Below are 20,389 nucleotides of genomic sequence, written 5' to 3' on the forward strand. Positions count from 1 at the left end.
CGGCAAATGACACGGATATGGCGAACTATGCTTTGACTCTTAAAGCACATTTTAAATGACACGTCCATTCATTCCACTGACCAAAGCCGTGGTCAAGCTTCCCTTAGGGAGAGGCCACAAATATTTTTGAACAATAATATAACCTAGCACAGGGGTTACTGTAAAGGTAGAAGGAATGTGAGAATTCCTCTCACCAGGGGCAGAGCCAGGTCTCGGGAAGAAGCGGACCAGCGTCCACAGCTGTCCAGGCACGGGACAGGTTAGCCAGAGTCGTCCACCCGTAGCTTGGTGACCCAGCAACAGTTCTTCCTAACTGGTTCTTTCTCCCCCTCTCTCTGCTTTGAGGTCTGCTGACTCATGGCTTTTCAAGCTTTCTCCTGTCTCTGGTGTTTCTCCCCTTCTACCCACACTATGATCTGCCCTTTCTCTCTGTTGTCTGACATCCTCACGCCCCAGACAGGAGAATCTGATTGGGCTGGTTAGACACTACCCAGGATGGACCATCCCTGTTGGGCAGAGCAATGCCGGACCATTTCCCAGCCACTTGCCGTCCCTGAGAGGCTGCCCACAGGGCCTGAAACTTATTCCTGGCTCAGTCACTTGTGGCCAGAGTGATGGGGACATGGACAAAGCAGGGACAAGGGCCTGTAGTTATGGCTGTGGGCATGGCACCCACTTAGAATGTCATGGCCTCCTTTCCCACATAGATATTCCCCACAAGAAATTTCCAGATACCCGAGACCACGCCCCTCCCACCCAAATATGACAAAAATGAACAATAACTATAATCCTAGGAACGAGCACACACATGCACGATAACCAGATGCCAAAATGCTTATCACAGCCAACTTCAAACGGGTTCACTTTTTTCACCACTGCATTAGAATTTCATTAGTGAAAAATAATACTTGTCAAAAGAAGTTAAAAATATGGACTTGTAACACAAAATGTTGACCAAGACTTCCAGCATGAGCCACGTGGCCATTTCTAAAAGTGGTTTTGGTTTAAAAAAGTAACATTAAAGTAATTCTACCACACCTTTCCTGCAAGAATCTGTTTTCTCCACTCCTTAGAAATTTTTTTCAAACAAAAGCTGATGGTACTTCTCATTTCCCTTATTAGTCAAGGCCAGGAAGTGGAGTTTCTTCCTTCACTGACCAGAGTCCTTGCACTTTTTAAAAGATATTTGGGTATTTTATTTTTTTTAAATACTAGAATAAATGACTATTACATGGGCAAGGAATATAAAAAGAAAAAAAAAGGCTTTGTTTTACTGAATTGTTCAGAGTAGAAAATTTTAATGCCATGAGATCATCAAAGGACTTATCAGGAGTTAGAAATAGTTTCCCGATACCAACTGTTGTTTACAAAACTCTTCACTGTAATGGAATTTGATGAGCAACCAAAGGCGAAAGGGAAAATTTTACATTGCATGGGATAGGATGGGGAAAGAGGTGGAAAGTCTTATCACCTCTATCCAGACTCTGCATTTAATCTGTATGTAAAGCTGAGATAAAGTTTATTTTCAGCCATCATTTTATTCATGTATAAAACTCTTGATTTCTTTCCAAATTAAGCAAGGTACACTGTTCCAGTTTGGCCCTGTTCAGTAAAAATTTACTGAAGATCTACTATGTGCCAGGCCCCATGCTAAATGCTAGAGATGAAGAAATGAGTAGGGCATGGCCCACTGTGGTTATTAATTCAGTGATGAGTATAGAGGATAAACCCCATCTCTAGCTCCGGGTGTGAACCCTGATAAGGCAGTCCAGATGATCCCACCTCACCTGCCATCTACACCGAAACCAATCTGGTCCACATTCATCCTGACCAATGGGATTCACTGACTCAGGATGCACATGTAATTAATTTCAGAGTGATAAGATGTGGGAGGAGATGTGCTGGGGCTTCTGGGAAATCATTTCATTTGCTTTTCTGAAAGAGCTTGAGCATTCTCTCCTTCTGGCTGAGGCAAAACCTAGGACAGTGGCCATTGCTGTGTTACGGTTTCGAGGCAAGCCAGTTTAAGGATAAAGCTGACTCTATAAGAGGCCAAGCAGAGAGACAGAAGAAAACCAGGTTTTCAATTATATCACTGAGCACCTGAATCAAACCAATCCTGAAGCCTTCCTTCTTTATCTCAGAAACCTCTAGTTTCTGGGCTTCCCTGGTGGCGCAGTGGTTGAGAGTCTGCCTGCCGATGCAGGGGACACGGGTTTGCGTGCCCCGGTCCGGGAAGATCCCACATGCCGTGGAGCAGCTGGGCCCGTGAGCCATGGCTGCTGAGCCTGCGCGTCCGGAGCCTGTGCTCCGCAACGGGAGAGGCCACAACAGTGAGAGGCCCGTGTACCACCACCACAAAAACAACAACAAAAAAGAAACTTCTAGTTTCTAGCTTCCTGAGCCAGTAAATCCCCTTTATTATTTAAGCCACTTTCCTGCTAGTTGAAACATAATGAACTGTAGCCAAGATAGCTGCCCAGTATCCCTTCTGCCTTCTTTTGGTAACAGTGCCCTGAGTTCCTATTGGGGTCCACCCTTCCCAACTCTAAAGCTGTGTGCCTTGGGTAAGACTCCTTCCATTTGCCTAACAGCCCACTAAATCCCCCTAGTTCCAAGGGTTGATTCCAAAGTAGGTCATTGACCTGAGCCAGTTGGATTAGAGAGGAACTCTGGGAGAGACTTTCTCTTCCTCTGTTACCCGTGAGCCTTATGAAACGTGGGATGGTGCCACAGGGGAGGGACTGTTTGAGGGTGGAAACAGAATCAAGAGACAGAGGGGGAACCAAGTCATGAAGACATCACTGGGCCCCCAGATCAAGCTGTAAAGGAAGATCTCCCCATGGCCCTCTTGTCTTCATAAATAAACAAAAAATCCTTTTCTACTTAAGTCAGTTAGAATGGGGTTTTCTGTCACTTGCAGGACCTGCCTCAAGGAGTTAACACCAGCAAATATGGGAACGTTAGCTCTGCATACTTGACACATCCAGCTGAAACAAACTCTTGAGTTCATACTACTTTTTACTGCTAACAATAAACCTCATATCAAAAACTGCTTACAGTAAAAATCATTAACTTTATACTCTGAGTGCCCAAAATATATTCAGAGATGTATTGGAAAGAATTTCCAAGTGAAGTTTATCACAGCCACTAAGCCAGCTATGTTTAATATAGCAGTCCAATTAAGTTCTAATTAAGTTCTGATCTCTTGTGTTTCAATTAAGCTAATCTAAAGGCATGGCTGAATGTCAGGGGATCGGTTAAGAACATCAAGCCAACTGTAATGTCTAGTCTTTATAATGATATTTACGTGTCTCAAACTTAATTTACTCCAGTGGAACACAACCCAGTACATGAGAGAACAGGAATGGTATTATAACCTTTTAATCAACCATCCGTCTAAAGAGACTGCTGAATGTCTATCTTAACAATTGCACAGTTGATCTCCTGCCTTAAAACCTTTTCCGCCTTCCAACTCACATAGACTCTGGCAGCCCAGGGGCACCAGGGAAGGCAGCTACCACTATAAATGGAAGATCAGGAAGGTCAAGGTCAACAGAGACTCTGTAAGTAATGGCAAGTCTTCGTGAAAATTAGGCTCCCACGAAAACTCCTTCAATATGTCAGTATTGAAATTACTTGCAAAACTAGCTTCACAGTCATGTCTCCAAGAGACCAAAGGGTCTGGAACATTCCCTTCAATGTATGCCCTCTGCTTAAAGAAGATGGAGAAGATGTGTCAGGGCCTGTGCAATAGGAAGCTTCTGGCAGAGGCTCTGATGGTATGTCTGTCCTGATCCATCTCACGATTCCTGCCTGAAACTGGATTTATTCTTTCTTTCACTGTCAACCTGGACCCATCTCTCCTCCCTCCGGTTTTTCACTTGCTGACATCTGCCCGAGTCCCTTCTTCAAACACAATTTTTAATAGCAAGAGCTACCCCTTACTGAGCTAAATGCTATACTCACATCATCTCATTCAATCCTCCAACAGCTGTGGGGAGGTGGACACTATGATTATCACCCTCCCATTTAACAGATAAGAAAACTGAGGCTCACAGAGTTTAAGCAATCTCCCCAGGGGCCCAGAGAGGGGTTCAGGGCCCCTGTCCTGCCAGAGCATCCACCTTTCTCAGCCTAATCTTCACCACCCAAACCCCATGTGGCCAGATTCAGCCCACACCTTCCTTACACACTGCCCTCATTTCCAGTCTTCTGTTCCAGGTCTAAGGAACTTTTTTCCAATTTAATTTTGTTCTTATTTTATTGCTACTTTTCACCATAGCTGTGCCAGTCACTGAGCTAAATGGTTTAAATACATTATCTTATTTAATTCTCATAAATTCCCTATGTGAAGCAATTATTGTTATCATTATTTCCATTTTACAGGGGAGGAAACCGAGGCTTAGGAAGGTCAAGGTTACAAGGTCACAATGCTAGCAAGATCCAAGGCCACATATCTAGGAGGAGGTAGAGCTGGGCCTTAAATTCAGGTGAGCATGGCCCAAAACTCCATGCTGAGCTTCCCTTAGACAGCCTCCCATGTAATGACAACAGCAGCTACTGCTGTAAAAACCTGGATAGTTCCAGGACTTTAGAACCAGGGTCAGCAAACTTTCTGAAAGGGTCAGATAGTAAATATTTTAGGCTTGTGTCCCAGCTCTTCAGCTTTGCCACTATAGTACAAATGTGGCCATAGACAATATGGAAAGCAATGGGTGTGACTGTGTTCCAGTAAAACTTCACTTACAAAAATAGATGGCGGACCACAAGGGCCATAGTTTGCAGCCCTGTGCTTCAAAACATCAGTAACAGATAGATACTCTTTCTCAAGTGGAAGCATGGAAAAATCCATAGTTCTTGGTTTCTGACACAGAGGTCTGACTTCAAGAAGGCTCTGTTTCACCTCTTCTCTCTATTTTCTGGATAACCCTTTATTCTAAGGGATTAACAGTTTAAACATCCTTTATGTCTAAGACTAGTTTATGACTTGTTTCTCTTCCTAAAAAGTAGCAGGAGAAATGCAGCTCTCTATACAACCAAGAAGTTCAATTACTTATTTTAAGATATGTTATTGTAAAAAACCAATCAATTGAATCTTATTTTCCTTCGTTTTAAAAAATGGCTTCTATCCTTTAGACATAAATTCTCAAGAGAAATCTGGGATACTTGCTGACTGTCTTCCTTCCTTCCTTCCTTCCTTCCTTCCTTCCTTCCTTCCTTCCTTCTTTCCTTCCATCCTTCCTTCTCACTAACTGTGATTCTAGCATCTCTTTAACACTTGGCGGTCTCTTCATATTGCATTGTCAGGTTCTGAGTTCACCATAATTTCTGAGAGTTATGTTTAGATTTTTACAAATAAATATCATTTCTTTAAGGCACTAGTATTTTAAGGATGAGGAAAGTCCATCCTTGGCCATGTGTAATATCCAGAAAGTAGTAAGAAGGATACCACCTTCCATTCATTCAAGCAACAGTTGGTCACCCAGAAGGGGCCATGGGGGAATGACATTCCTTTCACAGACTGGCTATTTTCCAAGATAATGTTAATAGTGTCAACAACAGTTACATGTAATGAATGCCTTCCAAGTGTCACCACTCTTTTAAATTTTACTTAACTCACTTATCCTCACAACAACTACATATTATTAGGTTCTTAGGATTATTCCCACTTTACAGATTAGGAAATAGGGGCACAGAAAGGCTAAATACCTTCCCCCAAAGTCATTTAAGAGTAAATGGAGGGCTCCCCTGGTGGCGCAGTGGTTAAGAATCCGTCTGCCAATGCAGGGGACATGGGTTTGAGCCCTGGTCCGGGAAGATCCCACATGCTGCGTGGCAGCTAAGCCCGTGTGCCACAGCTACTGAGACTGCGCGCCTAGAGCCCATGCTCCGCAACAAGAGAAGCCACTGCAATGAGAAGCCCGCGCACCGCAACGAAGAGGAACTGCCGCTCACTGCAACTAGAGAAAGCCCGCGTGCAACAAAGACGACCCAACACAGCCAAAAATTAGAAAATAAAATAAAATTAAAAAAAAGATAAATGGAAAAGAATTTGAACCTGGTTGGACTCCAGAGCTAGCTTCTTCACACATTACCTCATGTAATCCTCAGTCATCCTGTCTGTGGTTTACAAATGAGGAGAGGAGGAAGTTGTAGACAAGTAACTTCCCTGAAGATACTAGGCTAGAGCCAGAAGTCAAACCTGCCACCTGCTGCCAAATCCATTTTATTTCTAATGCAGTGTTAAGAGGTAAATTGCGAAAAAGGGCCATTCTCCACCCCTCCCTGTATACATATCTTCCCACCTAGAGATGGACTCTATTTCTCACTCCTTGAATCTGGGCTGGCCTCATGCCTTGCTTTGGCCAATGTGACACAGCAAAAGTGACACTGTACCAGTTCCAAGCCTCAGGTTCAAGAGCCTTGAGGACTTCTACTCAAATTCTTGCAACCCTGTCCATCTGTCATATGAGCAATCCAGGGTTAAACTGATGGAGGATGAGAGACCAAGTGGAACAGAGATGATCCATCCCAACTGAGGCCATCTTAGACCAGCCAGCACCCAGCCTACCTGGTAGCTGACCACAAACACATGAACAAACCCAGCCAAGGCCAGAAGAACCTCCCAGCTGAGCCCAGTCCAAATTGCTGACTTGCAGAACAGTGAGCTAAATAAATTGTTGTTTTAAGACACTAGCTTTTGAGGTAGTTTGTTATGTAGCAAAAAGTTAACTGATGCCAGAGTATAAAAAATGAAATGCAGTTTATGGCCAAATGGTAACATTCTCCCTATCAAGTGGCCAGTCAAGACTGCTACCATAGCCACCTGGCACAGAACCATGCCCTTGAAAGCAAGAGGACAAAGCTTTAGACCAGAGCAGGAAAATCCTATCACACAGCCACTGCCTTTATTTTGTAGGACAACCATGGGGTTATCCTCAAGTCAGAGCCTGTTGGCTTTCTTTTTAAAGCCTTGTCTTTTGAGGATGACTTTGATTTTTAGAAACAAAAGCAACTCCCAGCCAAGTCTGGAGAATGAAGTGATCAATGTTGCTTTTGTTAAAAAGAAGAAAGAAAAGAAGCATGACTATACAGCTATAATAAGATCTTCTTGCACGGTTTACAAACTGAATCTGACAGCAATTCCAAGAGTCGCAAAGGGAAGTCTTTTCAGCACTAGCAGCTTTATTGACATAGTAGAACTGGGTGCCAGGCTCCAAAGCCTGACTCCTGCTTCAAACCCAGGCTCTTCCTCTTAGGAGCAATGTGAACTTCTCAGCCTCAGGTTTCCTCAGAAACAAAATGAGACAGTCAAATCACCCACTCAAAGTGTTACTGTGATGATTAAATGAGATCACAATGTGAAATGACGCCTGGCATTTAGGCAGTACTCTATCAGTGATTGCCATTAATCACCATTGATTAATCACACAGATGGTAACTGTTTGGTAACGATAGGTCATTATGAAACAGCCCTTAACTTTGAGCCATATTTCCTATTTAGGTGCTGGATTCCAAAATGAAAAATTGAGATCTGCTGTCTGAACCCATTTAAATGTCATGACGTTCAATCAAATGTAATAAGGTCAGGTTAAAAACTTGGTTTCCTCCACTCTTACATATCTACCCAAGAGAAATGAAAACATATGCTCACAAAGATCTGTAATCAAATGTTCACAGCAGCTTTATTCATAAGAGCCAAAATCTTGAAGCAACCCCAAAACAAAGTCCATGCAATGAAAACATTATTCAGCAATAAAAATGAAGTACTGCTACCTGCTACAACATAAACGAACATCAAAAACACTGTACTAAGTGAAATAAACCAGATGCAAAAGACTATACTGTGTGTGATTCTATTCCCAGGAAATGTCCAGAAAAGGTAAATCTATAGAGAGAAAAAAATAGATCAGTGGTTGCCTGGGGGCAGGAGTAGGAATGAGAAGTAACAGCAAACGATCACTGGAGATATTTTGTGATGATGGGAATGTTCTAAAATTAGGTTGTGGTGCACAACTCTAAATTTGCTCCACTTAAAATGAGTGGATTTTTAAAAATCATTTTTTAAAAGTGTGGCAAAATATACACAACATAAAATTTACCGTCCTAACCATTTTTTAGTGTGCAATTCACTTGTGTTAAGTACATTCACATTGTTGTGTAACCAATCTCCAGAATTCTTTTCATCTTGCAAAACAAATTCCACACCCATTAAACAACAACTTTCCATCCCCCCTCCCCCAGGCCCTAGAAACCAGCATTCTACTTTCTGTCCCTATGAATTTGACTACTCTAGGTGTCTCATATAAGCAGAATCATACAATATTTGTCTTTTTTGGTGACTGGCTTATTTCACTCAGCATAATGCCCTCAAGTTCCATCCATGTGGTAACATATGACAGAATTTCCTTCCCATTTAAGGCTGAATAATATTACATTGTATGGATATACCATATTTTGTTTATCCATTCATCTATGATGGATACTTTTATAAATAGTGGATTTTATGGTATGTAAATTGTACTTCAATAAAGCTGTTCAAAAAAAAGTTTTATTTATACATCCTCCTGTCAAAGGACCTTATAGTCATTTCCATTTCTTTATATTTCAAACAATACTGCATTTAATGTCCTTCTTCAGAGCTCTCTGTGTACAACTATTGAGAGTTTTTGCAGCAGTGTACAACCTTAGAAGAGACATGTCTAGTCAAATAGTATGTTTATTTTCTATTTTAATAGAAAGTTCTGCCAACTTTTTCTCCAGAAGGGTGGTACCAATTATGTACTGGTACATGAAAGTTAGTCTTTTCCACAGCTTCATCCATTTCTTATATTGTGAAACATTTATACTTTTGCTAATCTGTGAGACATGATAACACTGTGCTTTTATTTTTATTTCCTTCAACATTAGCGAGACTGAGCATCTTTTGATTTGCTCTTGGCTCTCTGGGTCTCCCCTTTTGTGAACTTCCTGATCCTATCCTTTGCTTTTCTATTTCATAGTTCTATTGTGTTGTTCTCTTTTTTCTTATTGATTTATAGGAATTCCTTACAGCCTGGATACTAACCTGTTGTCTATGTTGCAAGTAGGCAGAACAGATTAATAGATAAGAGTCAAGTCAATAAAAGGCAGAGATCAATAGGAGATAGAAAATGGAGAGCCTGAGATCAGGGCCACTGAGATATTCATTGTTGTTATTCTCCGTGTGCTTCCCACAGGGCCTAAGAATAATCATAACAGTATCAAGTTATTTATTGAGCACTTGCTATGTGCCAGGTATTACCCTCATGATCTAGCTTGATGCTCAGAACAAGCTGGTGAGGTAGACATTATGGTCCCTCTTTCACGCATGAAAAACTGAGACTTGGTGATAGGAGGTTATTCAAGTAAGTAGCCCAACTGAGATTCCAACCCAGCTTTATCTACTCTAATACCTTCTCTTAAAATTTTTTAAAAATTTTATCAAATAATACCCATGCATAAATGATCAAATAATATTAAAATAGCCCTTGCTCTTTTTTTTTTTTTGGCTGCGTTGGGTCTTCATCGCTGCACGCAAGCTTTCTTTGTTGTGGCAAGCGGGGACTACTCTTCGTTGTGGTGTGCGGGCTTCTCATTGCAGTGGCTTCTCTTGTTGCAGAGCATGGGCTCTAGGTACACGGGCTTCAGTAGTTGTGGCACGCAGGCTCACTAGTTGTGGTGCACGGGCTTAGTTGCTCCACGGCATGTGGGATCTTCCCAGACAAGGGCTCGAACCTGTGTCCCCTGCACTGGCAGGTGGATTCTAAACCATTGCGCCACCAGGGAAGCCCAACCCTTGCTCTTAACTACCACATTATACTTCCTTACATAATCAGAGTCCAAAAATATTTGCTGAATGGATGAATCAAAAATTATTACCGAAGACACATATCAACAAGATTTAGCAGCTGAATCCAGCGAGCATGGTGGGGAAAGGTTTCCTATCTGAGGCAGACCAAAGACAGAGGAGGATGCTCACAACTAGAGTCCCCAGTGCATAAAGAAATATAAGCAATAATTTTCAATGAAGTATCATTTAGCATACCATGAAATCAGAAAATTATATGCCCAACAACAGGCAATAGGTTCAATGCATCAAGGTGCAGCCCCACTATGAAAGTCCACAGAGTTGTTATAAGTGGCATTAAGGAAAGATGTTCCTGATATATTGCTAAGTAGAAAGTGCAAGTTACAAACAGTGAGTATAATGTTAAAAAAAATACATTAGGGGCTTCCCTGGTGGTGCAGTGGTTGAGAGTCCGCCTGCCAATGCAGGGGATACAGGTTCATGCCCCAGTCTGGGAAGATCCCACATGCCACAGAGCGGCTGGGCCCGTAAGCCATGGCCACTGAGCCTGCGCGTCCAGAGCCTGTGCTCCGCAACGGGAGAGGCCACAACAGTGAGAGGCCCGCGTAATGCAAAAAACAAACAAACAAACAAAAAACATTAGTATGTACTAAATATATAAGTATGAGTATATGTGAATTTTAAAAAGCCTACCAAGGGGCTTCCCCGGTGGTGCGGTGGTTGGGAGTCCGCCTGCCGATGCAGGGGACACGGGTTCGTGCCCCAGTCCGGGAAGATCCCACGTGCCACGGAGTGGCTGGGCCCGTGAGCCATGGCTGCTGAGCCTGCGCGTCCGGAGCCTGTGCTCCGCAATGGGAGAGGCCACAACAGTGAGAGCCCCACGTACCGAAAAAAAAAAAAAAAAAAAAAAGCCTACCAAGATATTTAACATTAACAGGGCTAGAATTATGACAGATGTGGGGTTTTTGGTTGTTTGACTTTGTTTTCCTTATTGGTAGTTTCTAATTTTTCTACACAAAGCAAGTATTACTTGTATAATAATCATTCCATTCTTACCTCTTTTTTAAAATGGGCAAAGGCCAAGAGTCCTTTAAAGGAGTGGAGTTTAAAAGCAAGAGATCTCAAGAACAGATTCCAGATCCAAAGGGCAGGTGAGGCAGGCTCAGGGTCTGGATCCAGACTGAGCTAATGCAGTCCAGTCTGGGTGGGAGGGCAGAAGCCAGCAGGGGCCAGCAAGGGCACTGCAAACAGCCTGCAGGGGTAGGGGTAGACTGCAGCCTCCATCATTTGGGTCAAGAGTTGATTTCCTGGAGTGGTTAAGGGCTGAGCCTTAGAGTCAGAAGGACAGGCTGGCATCCTGGCTCTGCCTCTAACTAGCTCAGCAACCTGTGTGTGAAAGTAAAGTTGTTCATTCTTTCTAGTCTGCAGTTTCCACATTTAAAGAATGATAAGAACACCACCTATAGCACAAGGCTGATCTTGAAAATCAGTGAGACCTTGTAAACAAATGTTGAGCACCACAGAACGTGGCATAAAGGAGACACCTCATAAATGGTAGTAGTTATGTTCCTAAGGATGTGGTCTGGTGCGGGGGGATCAGTATGTCCTGATGGGCAGGGTGGACAGTCAGCAAATAGTGAAGAAATGCAGACCAGGAGCTCATAGGAGAAGTTAAGAGTACAAACCAGAGATCACCAGTTGGTGAGATCTAGCTTACAAATGTGCTCTGTTTGGCATGCTGTGTTTAATCTTTTTGAAAATTAACTGTGGGGCTTCCCTGGAGGCATAGTGGTTAAGAATCCGCCTGCCAGTGCAGGGGACACGGGTTCAAGCCCTGGTCCGGGAAGATCCCACATGCTGTAGAGCAACTAAGCCCATGCGCCACAACTACTGAGCCTGTGCTCTAGAGCCCATGAGCCACAACTACTGAGCCTGTGTGCCAAGCATGGGCTCTAGGCACACGGGCTTCAGTAGTTGTGGCACGCAGGCTCAGTAGTTGTGGCTTGCGGGCTCTAGAGCGCAGGCTCAGTAGCTGTGGCACATGGGCTTAGTTGCTCTGTAGCATATGGGATCTTCCCAGATCAGGGCTCGAACGTATGTCCCCTGCATTGGCAGTCGGATTCTTAATCACTGCACCATCAGGGAAGCCCAAAATAAATAAATTTAAAAAAAAAGAAAGAAAGAAAATTAACTGTCAACAGTATTTTAAAAATTAATCAGTACAGTTCATGGTAAAATCTGAATCGGGGGCTTCTATTGAAAACTCAGGAGATATGGCCACACTGAGCCCATGTTCTGCATGGTGATGATCAGTAAGAAATGAGAAACGTAGCAGCTGCCCCTGTAGTGCGTGAGCTTCTGTGGTGGCCACAAGTCCCAACCACTCCCTGGTGTCTCTTTATTGTTATCCCATGCCTGTTTCATTATCTACTTGGTCCTGCAGCCCTTTGAATATTTCTCCCTTAAAATAAACAGTGTTGATGTGCTGGGTGCAGTAGGTTGAATAATTACCCCACAAAGATGTCCAGGTCCTAATCCCCAAAAGCTGTGAATGTTACCTTACACAGCAAAAGAACTTTGCAGATATGATTAAATTAAGGATCATGAAATGGGAAGCTTATCCAGGTGGGACCAATGTAATCACAATAGTTCTTATAAGGGAGGAAGGAGGGTAAGAGTCAGACAAGAAGATGTGATGATGGGAACAGAGGTCAGAGTGATACTATCGCTGGCTTTGAAGATAGACGAGGGTTATGAGCCTAGGAATGTGCAGCCTCTAGACACGGAAAAAGGCAAATAGATAGATCCTCCCCTAGGTCCTCCAGAAGGAACACAGTCCTGCAGACCCAACTTAGACTTCTGAACCAGAGATATTCTATGCCCTGAGATTATGAATCCTGTGTAAAACAAAACAAAACAAAACAAAAGAAAAACCTGTCTGAAGCCTAAATATTTTCAAATACCTCACTGGATGTTTATTAGGTAAAAAACTGTTTACAGGGCTTCCCTGGTGGCGCAGTGGTTGAGAGTCCGCCTGCCGATGCAGGGGACGCGGGTTCGTGCCCCGGTTCGGGAAGATCCCACATGCCGCAGAGCCGCTGGGCCCGTGAGCCACGGCCGCTGAGCCTGTGTGTCCGGAGCCTATGCTCTGCAACGGGAGAGGCCACAACAGTGAGAGGCCCACATACAGAAAAAAAAAAAAAAAAAAAAAAAAATTAGGTTATTATGAACGAAATCAAAATCATCAAGCTTGCACACTCTGCCCCAGGCAGAGTCTGTCTGATTTCATAGGCCAGGTTCTGAACCACTGGACCATGCACCATAGACCTCCTCATTCACGTAGACACACACACACCCACACACACTCCAGGTGTGTAAGTAATTGACCAAATGCTTTATGGCCTAGTCATTAGGTGTCGCCTCTCTCTCTGGTTTTCCTTGAGGTGTCCTGGTGCTCACAGGACAATCTAATGAAAGGCTCTGCCCCACGAGGTGTCTGCCCCAGGCCTGCCTAGCATCTTAGTCCTCTTCTCTAGAGCCTCCAGATCATTTCTTTTCTTTTTTAATATTTATTTATTCATTTGGCTGCACCAGGTCTTAGCTGTGGCATGTGGAATCTTTAGTTGCATCATGCAGGATCTTGTTCCCTGACCAGGGATCAAACCTGGGCCCCCTGCATTGCGAGTACGGAGTTTTTGCCACTGGACCACCAGGGAAGTCCCCAGATCATCTTTCCTATCCAAATCTAGCCTCTGCTTTTGAAAGCCATTAGACCTGCCGTCAGCATGGTCCAGTGGTCAAACGCCTAGACTCAGGAAACAGGCTGCTCGTTTGACTCTTGGCTCTGCCACTCACTAGTTGTGTACTTGGCTTGTTGATTAACCCTGGTGCCGCACGGCCCTCATCTGTAAGACAGCAAGAATAGCACCCACGTCAGAGGACTGTTGGGAGCGTTAAATGAGTTTCTGCAGCTAAAGTGCTTAGAACAGTGTCTGGCACAAAGTACGAGCTCTAAATGTGCTAGAAACTACTATTCTTGAATTCCAGCCTCTTTTTCAACTCTCTGGCTCTCCACTGGCTGTGAGGCTCCTTCAATTTTAGACGATTTGTTCCTTCCTCAGCTCTAGCTCCAGGGGACCCGACAGATCTGGACAGCCTCCCCATGGTCTACCTACCTCCGGAAGTAATAAATCCAGACAGTGCAGGTACAGTTAGTAAATGACCTCTTGCATGTCACAGCTATGTGCTCCTGTAACTTAATTATGATCTTAAAAGTAGGCTCTGACTTTTGCAGAATCATATTCATTTATTCATCCCACAACTATTAGTGGGTCCCTACTATGTTCCACGTATTGCTGGAACAATATCACAGGACAAAACAGAAAATGAGGAAAGCACGAAAAAAATAACTAGAAGTCAGCATTTTAAGGGCAAAATACAAATCAGCAATTATTCTTAAGTGACCTAATATAAATGCTGTTTCAAGATATAATTTGAATGGCCCTAATTAACAATGAATTATGCTGCTGTTCAAGAGCCATTTGGATGCAAATTCAATTGTGGGTGACAGATAAGAATGCTCCCGTTATGTAATTTTGGCTGGAGGCTGGTTATCATTCAGCTTAAGCATCTATTCCCGATGACAGGATGTGAGGAAGAGCTGAATCAAGAAAATGCAAATCTGTTGTGCAGATCTGGATAAGAGGAGCTCCACTTGGGTCTGACAAATGTTGAGATGGCAATAATGTAATTTTTAAGCCAGCAAAAATAACCCACAAAAGACTGCGTGATGTCGGGGGCGGTGGGGCGGTGGGGAGGGAATCAAATTTAATTAAGAAATCCTAAAATCCTGAATCAGGGAATGAAAGAAGTAATGATAATTCACCCATCTTGCCTATTTGAAGCATTCAAATACTGAACTTCCAGGTAAAGACTGAAGAGACAGCGGGGCAGGAAGGTAACATTCGATGGTGCTTGTGAGCACCCTTCAGTGAGTCATCCTCCTGGTAACGAGAGCACCTCTGTCATCCCTTTAATAGTTGAGGATTACTCACAGATTACATACGGTCACACTGCAAGGAAGTGGTCACACAGGACTCCAGGGTGTCTAGCTGCCTGTAAAGTTTATCCATTCTTGCAAGTTATCAGTTTTAAGAATGCACTTTTTTTACATCCTTTGATCATTCATTATAGCATTGAAAGTCTAATGCTCCATTCAAGCACCTGCAGCATTTGAAGTTTCATCTGTTTTCATTTAGTCCCAGTGGCAGCTCATCCGTGGGATGTCAAAGATGAAGTATGAGTTGGCACAAGGATGCCTCATTACTCTCTAATACAAATAGAAATTTCTCTGATTCTTTAAAAGCGTTTTATCATTGCCTGGAGACTGGAAACTGTTTCTATCCCCCTCGTTACAAAATTATTTATGGGCAAAAATTAGACATGCAACCCTCAATGTAAAATCTTAATTACTGTCCTTTTAGCTGACTTTTGTATAAATTAGAAGAATAACAGTTGAATAAATTAGAATAAACGCTGCACAAGTGCATATAACTGCCTTAAGGTCTAGAGTGAATGTCTAGCACCAGATCCACGCTTGTTGTTTCCCCATATTCATTCTTCTTTTGGAGGAGCAAAAGAGAACAGATACAAAGGGGAAGAAAATAAAAGCTACCTTTATCCTTGAGCTACCAAGGGCTTTGCTATCATCTGTGGTTTCCTTGAGGACAGGGCCAGACTTGTCATCTCTGGGTCCCCAGGGCCTGCCCCATGATCAGCACATAGTAGGGCTTAATAAATGTTTGTTGAAAGGAACTGAACTTGGGTGGCTTAATCTGTTCGCAGATATTCTCACACATATCCAAACAAAGGTTATTCTATTGTGCTCATTTCATTGTTTAATCACTGCATTCCATCCTTTGATCAAGCTAATAAAAGGCAGGGTACACTGAGTATACTTTGGCCAACAGCAGGATTAAAAAGAAAGATCCTTGAAATATGACTTGCAGGATTGTCTGGTCTCTCTCATTTAGCAGCAGGACCTGAAGCCAGAGAGGCAAGGCCATCTGACACATACAGGGTCAGGCCAAGGGTTCTGCTCTCTGGCCCCCAGCCTCACTACCATTCCATCTGGCCACACCTTGCCCTGTTTAACACCACACAGAGGAGGGGAAGCTCAGTTACGAATGGGGGACAAGAATTAAGTCGTCAGGGGAAGCCAAATAAGCAAATGAAAAATACACAAGGATAGAAGCAGCTTAGATTTTATAACTTAAGGCAAGTAGCAATCTGTTCTCCAGAAAAGAACTACAAATGAAAAAAATTTGTATTTCCTGGAGCTATTTAGAGGACAGCCTCCAAGCCCCATTTTTTGAGAGGGATGAAAGCACAGGCTCTCGGAGCATCCGGACCTTGGTTGAAGACCTGCTCCATTGCTCACTAGCTGGGTGATCTTAGGTAATGCTCAACTTCTCTGAGTTCCAGGGACCTCCTCTGTACAAAGCGGTTGATGGAAAAGGGGATCTGGCTTAGAGGTTGATTGTAAGGGTGAAATGTGATGATGCGTATAAAGCAATTTGACCAGTGATGACACACAGTAGACAACTAACCAGTGAGATAGCTTCTCTGACCATTAATACGATCACTATTATGATAGCAGCAGTCAAACCACAAGTGAGGGGACCACCCTGTTCATCACCTGGATGAACAGTCAGTACCTAAACTGCTGGCATTCATTTTACCAGCTTTTTCTGTTTATAGTCCCCTTCAGCAGAGCAGCTTCTCATGTTAATGAAAATAGGGATCTGATCATTGTGGTTTTTTCTGGTTCAATCAGGACAACTGGTCTGTACCAGAATGTCAGGAGAATATAGCAGGATTAAGGTTTCCCAGATTTGAATTCACCAGGCCTGTGTCTCAAAACTAAGAATTTCTGCCAGAGCAATATGAAGAAAACCTTGCAATTCTGTCTTTGTTGGGGTGAGAGGTGTGAAGCCCCCTATCACCACTCCCACCCATCAAAAGCTATGAATAGCGGTTGAATTGCATTTTGAGGAAGGAAGGGTAAGCCGAATGCCGCACTTTTCTTTGCTGAGTGAGCTATGCAGGCTGAGACCCAGAGCTGAATTGTTCAGGACCCAAAAGAGGTCTGGAGAGGCTGTGTGGGAGGAGATGCCTGGAGAGGACAGACGTGGTTCTAGAGAGGATTAATGAAGTATTGCTTGACAGATGCCAACAAAGCCCTCTTCCCACCTCCCTATGAAAGTCTCAGCAAAATAAACCTTCTTCATGAAGTCCTTGTGTAATCAGATGTTTGGGGGGGAGCTGGGACCAAGTGCTGAAGAAGGCCTCTGGGTAGCCAAGGAAAAAGAGCAAGCCCACTCAGGTAATGGGTGTAACCCACCCTACCTGGGGAGAACCTGCAGCCCAGTAATACTAATGATCAATAATAAGTTAACAACAACAACAAAAAATAAGTTAACATTTACTGAGTTCTTCCTATATTCCAGGGACTGCCCTAAGTACTTTGTATGGGCTACCTCATTTCATCAGCATGATAATCACATTGAAACTGTGCCCCATGGGGTTAACCGAAACTGGTGGCTAACAGAAATTCTTGAGCTTGTCTTGAACAGATAAGGGAACTGCTTGTTAAAAGCCCCTGTGCTTATAACCTGCTTTCGCTGATCAAGCATGCCTTAATTATTTTTGCAAATTGCATACCCTCCAAGCTTCATGTAGCCTAGATAATACATCACAAGACTCCATAACGGCCTCCTATAGATAACACCTCTGACGTATGGGTTGCTATAGTAACGGTGGCTTAAGCTGTTTTTCAGAAAGTTGGAGTCAGCTCTTGTCCAGTTCAAGCAGGCTAAAACTGGTTGGGACCACCGACCCTAAAACTGGGCCTACACAGCTGTCCCATGCATGACCTTGTGACGTCAGAGAGCCCAAAACTCCACCCTCAGATCATGCTATAGCACCTCTATTTTCTGAACATGCAGCTCATGAAGAAAGAAGCATGTAACTCAGATATACTTGTGCAGAGCAGTGATTACCTCACCCTTTTCCTGCCTCCAACCACCTTCCCCTGGACCTCTGATGGTATACTCTTCACCCATAAATATCCCAAGCCCCTTGCCTTCGGGAATGTGGACCTGAGACTTGTTATCCCATCTCCTCACTTGGCTGCCTGGTGAATAAACCCTTTCTCTGCTGCAAACCTCAGTGTCTCAGTATTTGGCTTGCTGTGCATCAGGCAAATGACCCTGGTTCAGTAACACCATGAGCAGGTGCTATGATCATCTTCATTTTACACATAAGGAAAAGATGGTGGCTCAGAAAGATGAGATAACTTGCCCAAGGCTGTACAGCCAGCTGGGGTGGAGGGAGATGTCAAAACCAGGAAACCCTGACTCCAGAGATGTGTTCTTAATCAATATGCCATAAACCAAAGCCCAATTTACTAGTTAATTGCATAATTAATATATAAGGAGGGTTAGGCAGTGGAATTTGCCACCCACTGCTCTCTTACATTGACTAACTCACGAAATATATGGATGTCTTCTTCTCTCACCCCCCTTCATGGCGTCCCTCCAGGGATGAGCCCAAGAGAACAGCCTTCCCAGATAGAAGAAAGCTGGGTTTTGGTCAAGGACATAGTAGTAGAGGTGCTCCCCTGACATCCAACAGTGCACTCATTTATTGAGGGCCAACTATGTATTCACCAGGGGCTAGGTACTAGGTAGGATATACTAGGCACTGAATAGAGATACAAAAATAAATCAGAGAATATGTCCTCAAGGAACTTAAAATACTGGGGGAGACAGACATGTATAAAATGAAGTGTATTTGTGGGTCAAGAATGTCTTAATTAAGGATGTCTTAATTTTCCACTAGAAGAGGAATAGATGAAATACTCTGAAATCTGAGGGCTGGGTTCAACTGCTTCCAGTTTGGGAATAGTAGGCCTGAAAGAGAAGCCACAGAGCTGAGTTTGAAAGCAACAAATAGAACTTAAATATGCAGAGAAGAAGAAGTCAAGGATTTTTTTCTTAAAAAAAAAAAAAAAATGAAGGAACATATGCACAGAAGCTGTGAAGTGTGGGGCAGGTATAGGGACCTCCAAGTGATTCTACCTGCTGGAGGCTATCACCCAGGAAGGAGAACAGAGAGAGATGTCCTTCTAAGGAAGGAGGGAAAAGACTGCAGAGGGCTGTGAAAGCCAGGCTGAGGGGTCTTGGATTCCTTATGTGGATCCACGGTTCTCAAACAGTGTACCGTGGCCCAGCAGTGTATCCTAAACACCTCCTTCACAAGTGTGCTGCCGGCTTTCAGATCAACGTCTCATAATTCGTTTCTGCTTTTACTAAAGACACAACTGTCACGGTGAGGCCTGTCAGAAGGCATGTTATGCTGAATAGATCAGTGGCAGTGAATTAGGAGGAGGTATAAAGTGGGGTGACTAAGAGACAGGAGGGTCAGTATAACGTCAAGGCAGCGCTAAAGGAAAGTTAAGTGTTTGCTAGAGCACGTGAAAACGTTGTCTCTTCGGTGTATAAAAGCATCAGGACAGTATCCTATTCTCACAGAGAGATCCTGTGTTGAAGGGCAACCAAGCAGGTGACACCATTATCTGTGCATGCTTTAAAGACATGCGTCAAACAAATTGGGGTTTGCACTGTAGTTACAGCCAACTTTTCAAAATATCATTTTGAGGGTTTCCCTGGTGGCACAGTGGTTGAGAATCTGCCTGCCAATGCAGGGGACACAGGTTCGAGCCCTGGTCTGGGAAGATCCCACATGCCGCGGAGCAACTAGGCCCGTGAGCCACAACTATTAAGCCTGCACGTCTGGAGCCTGTGCTCCGCAACAAGAGAGGCCGCAGTAGTGAGAGGCCCGCACACCGCGATGAAGAGTGGCCCCCACTTTCCACAATTGGAGAAAGCCCTCGCACAGAAACGAAGCCCCAACACAGCCATAAATAAATAAATAATTTTAAAATATATATATGTATCATTTTGAATCATTTAATTTGGATTTGAATCCTAGCTCTGCCATTCACCCTTGATCACCTTTCTGAATCTATCCCTTCGTCTGTTTTCTCATCTGCAAAATGCAGATGATATGAATCAAGAGGAACCTCACAGGACTGTTGGGAATGATGATAAAGCCCTAAGCAAAGCACCCAGCAGAGCAAGCACTTGGTCAACGTGAAATGTTGTTGCTATTTCACTCTCTGCGTATAGGTCATCCAAAATTCTAGTACTGTGCAGGGAAGACACACACTGGACGTATACTGCTAACTGCAGAAAAGAGGGAGCCTCTGGGGTATTTACATGGCGGTGTGCCAGGACTGGAACTCGATTCATACAGATAACTAGCTGCAGTATGATAATGACCAGTCACCGAGCACTCACCATGGGCCAGGCCTCTCCTAAAGCAAGTACATTCGTGGCATTTGGCATGAAGTGGAGTAGGGAGAGGCCTGAGGTGGGAAGGTCAATCCAGAGCTGGATAAGAGGGAAGGAGAGCTATAATCTGTGCATGTCATAA

At 43.6% G+C, this 20,389-nt stretch overlaps 1 protein-coding gene across 5 annotated transcripts in view; it reads right to left on the minus strand.

The window, feature by feature from the left end:
* Window positions 1–20,389, minus strand: part of IQCK (IQ motif containing K) — a 127,760-nt gene that overhangs the window by 93,900 nt on the left and 13,471 nt on the right. The gene's annotated exons all lie outside the window — the stretch shown is intronic.

The sequence above is a fragment of the Mesoplodon bidens genome, assembly GCF_964165515.1.
Source record: "Mesoplodon bidens genome assembly, chromosome: 15".
Taxonomy (NCBI): Eukaryota; Metazoa; Chordata; class Mammalia; order Artiodactyla; family Ziphiidae; genus Mesoplodon; species Mesoplodon bidens.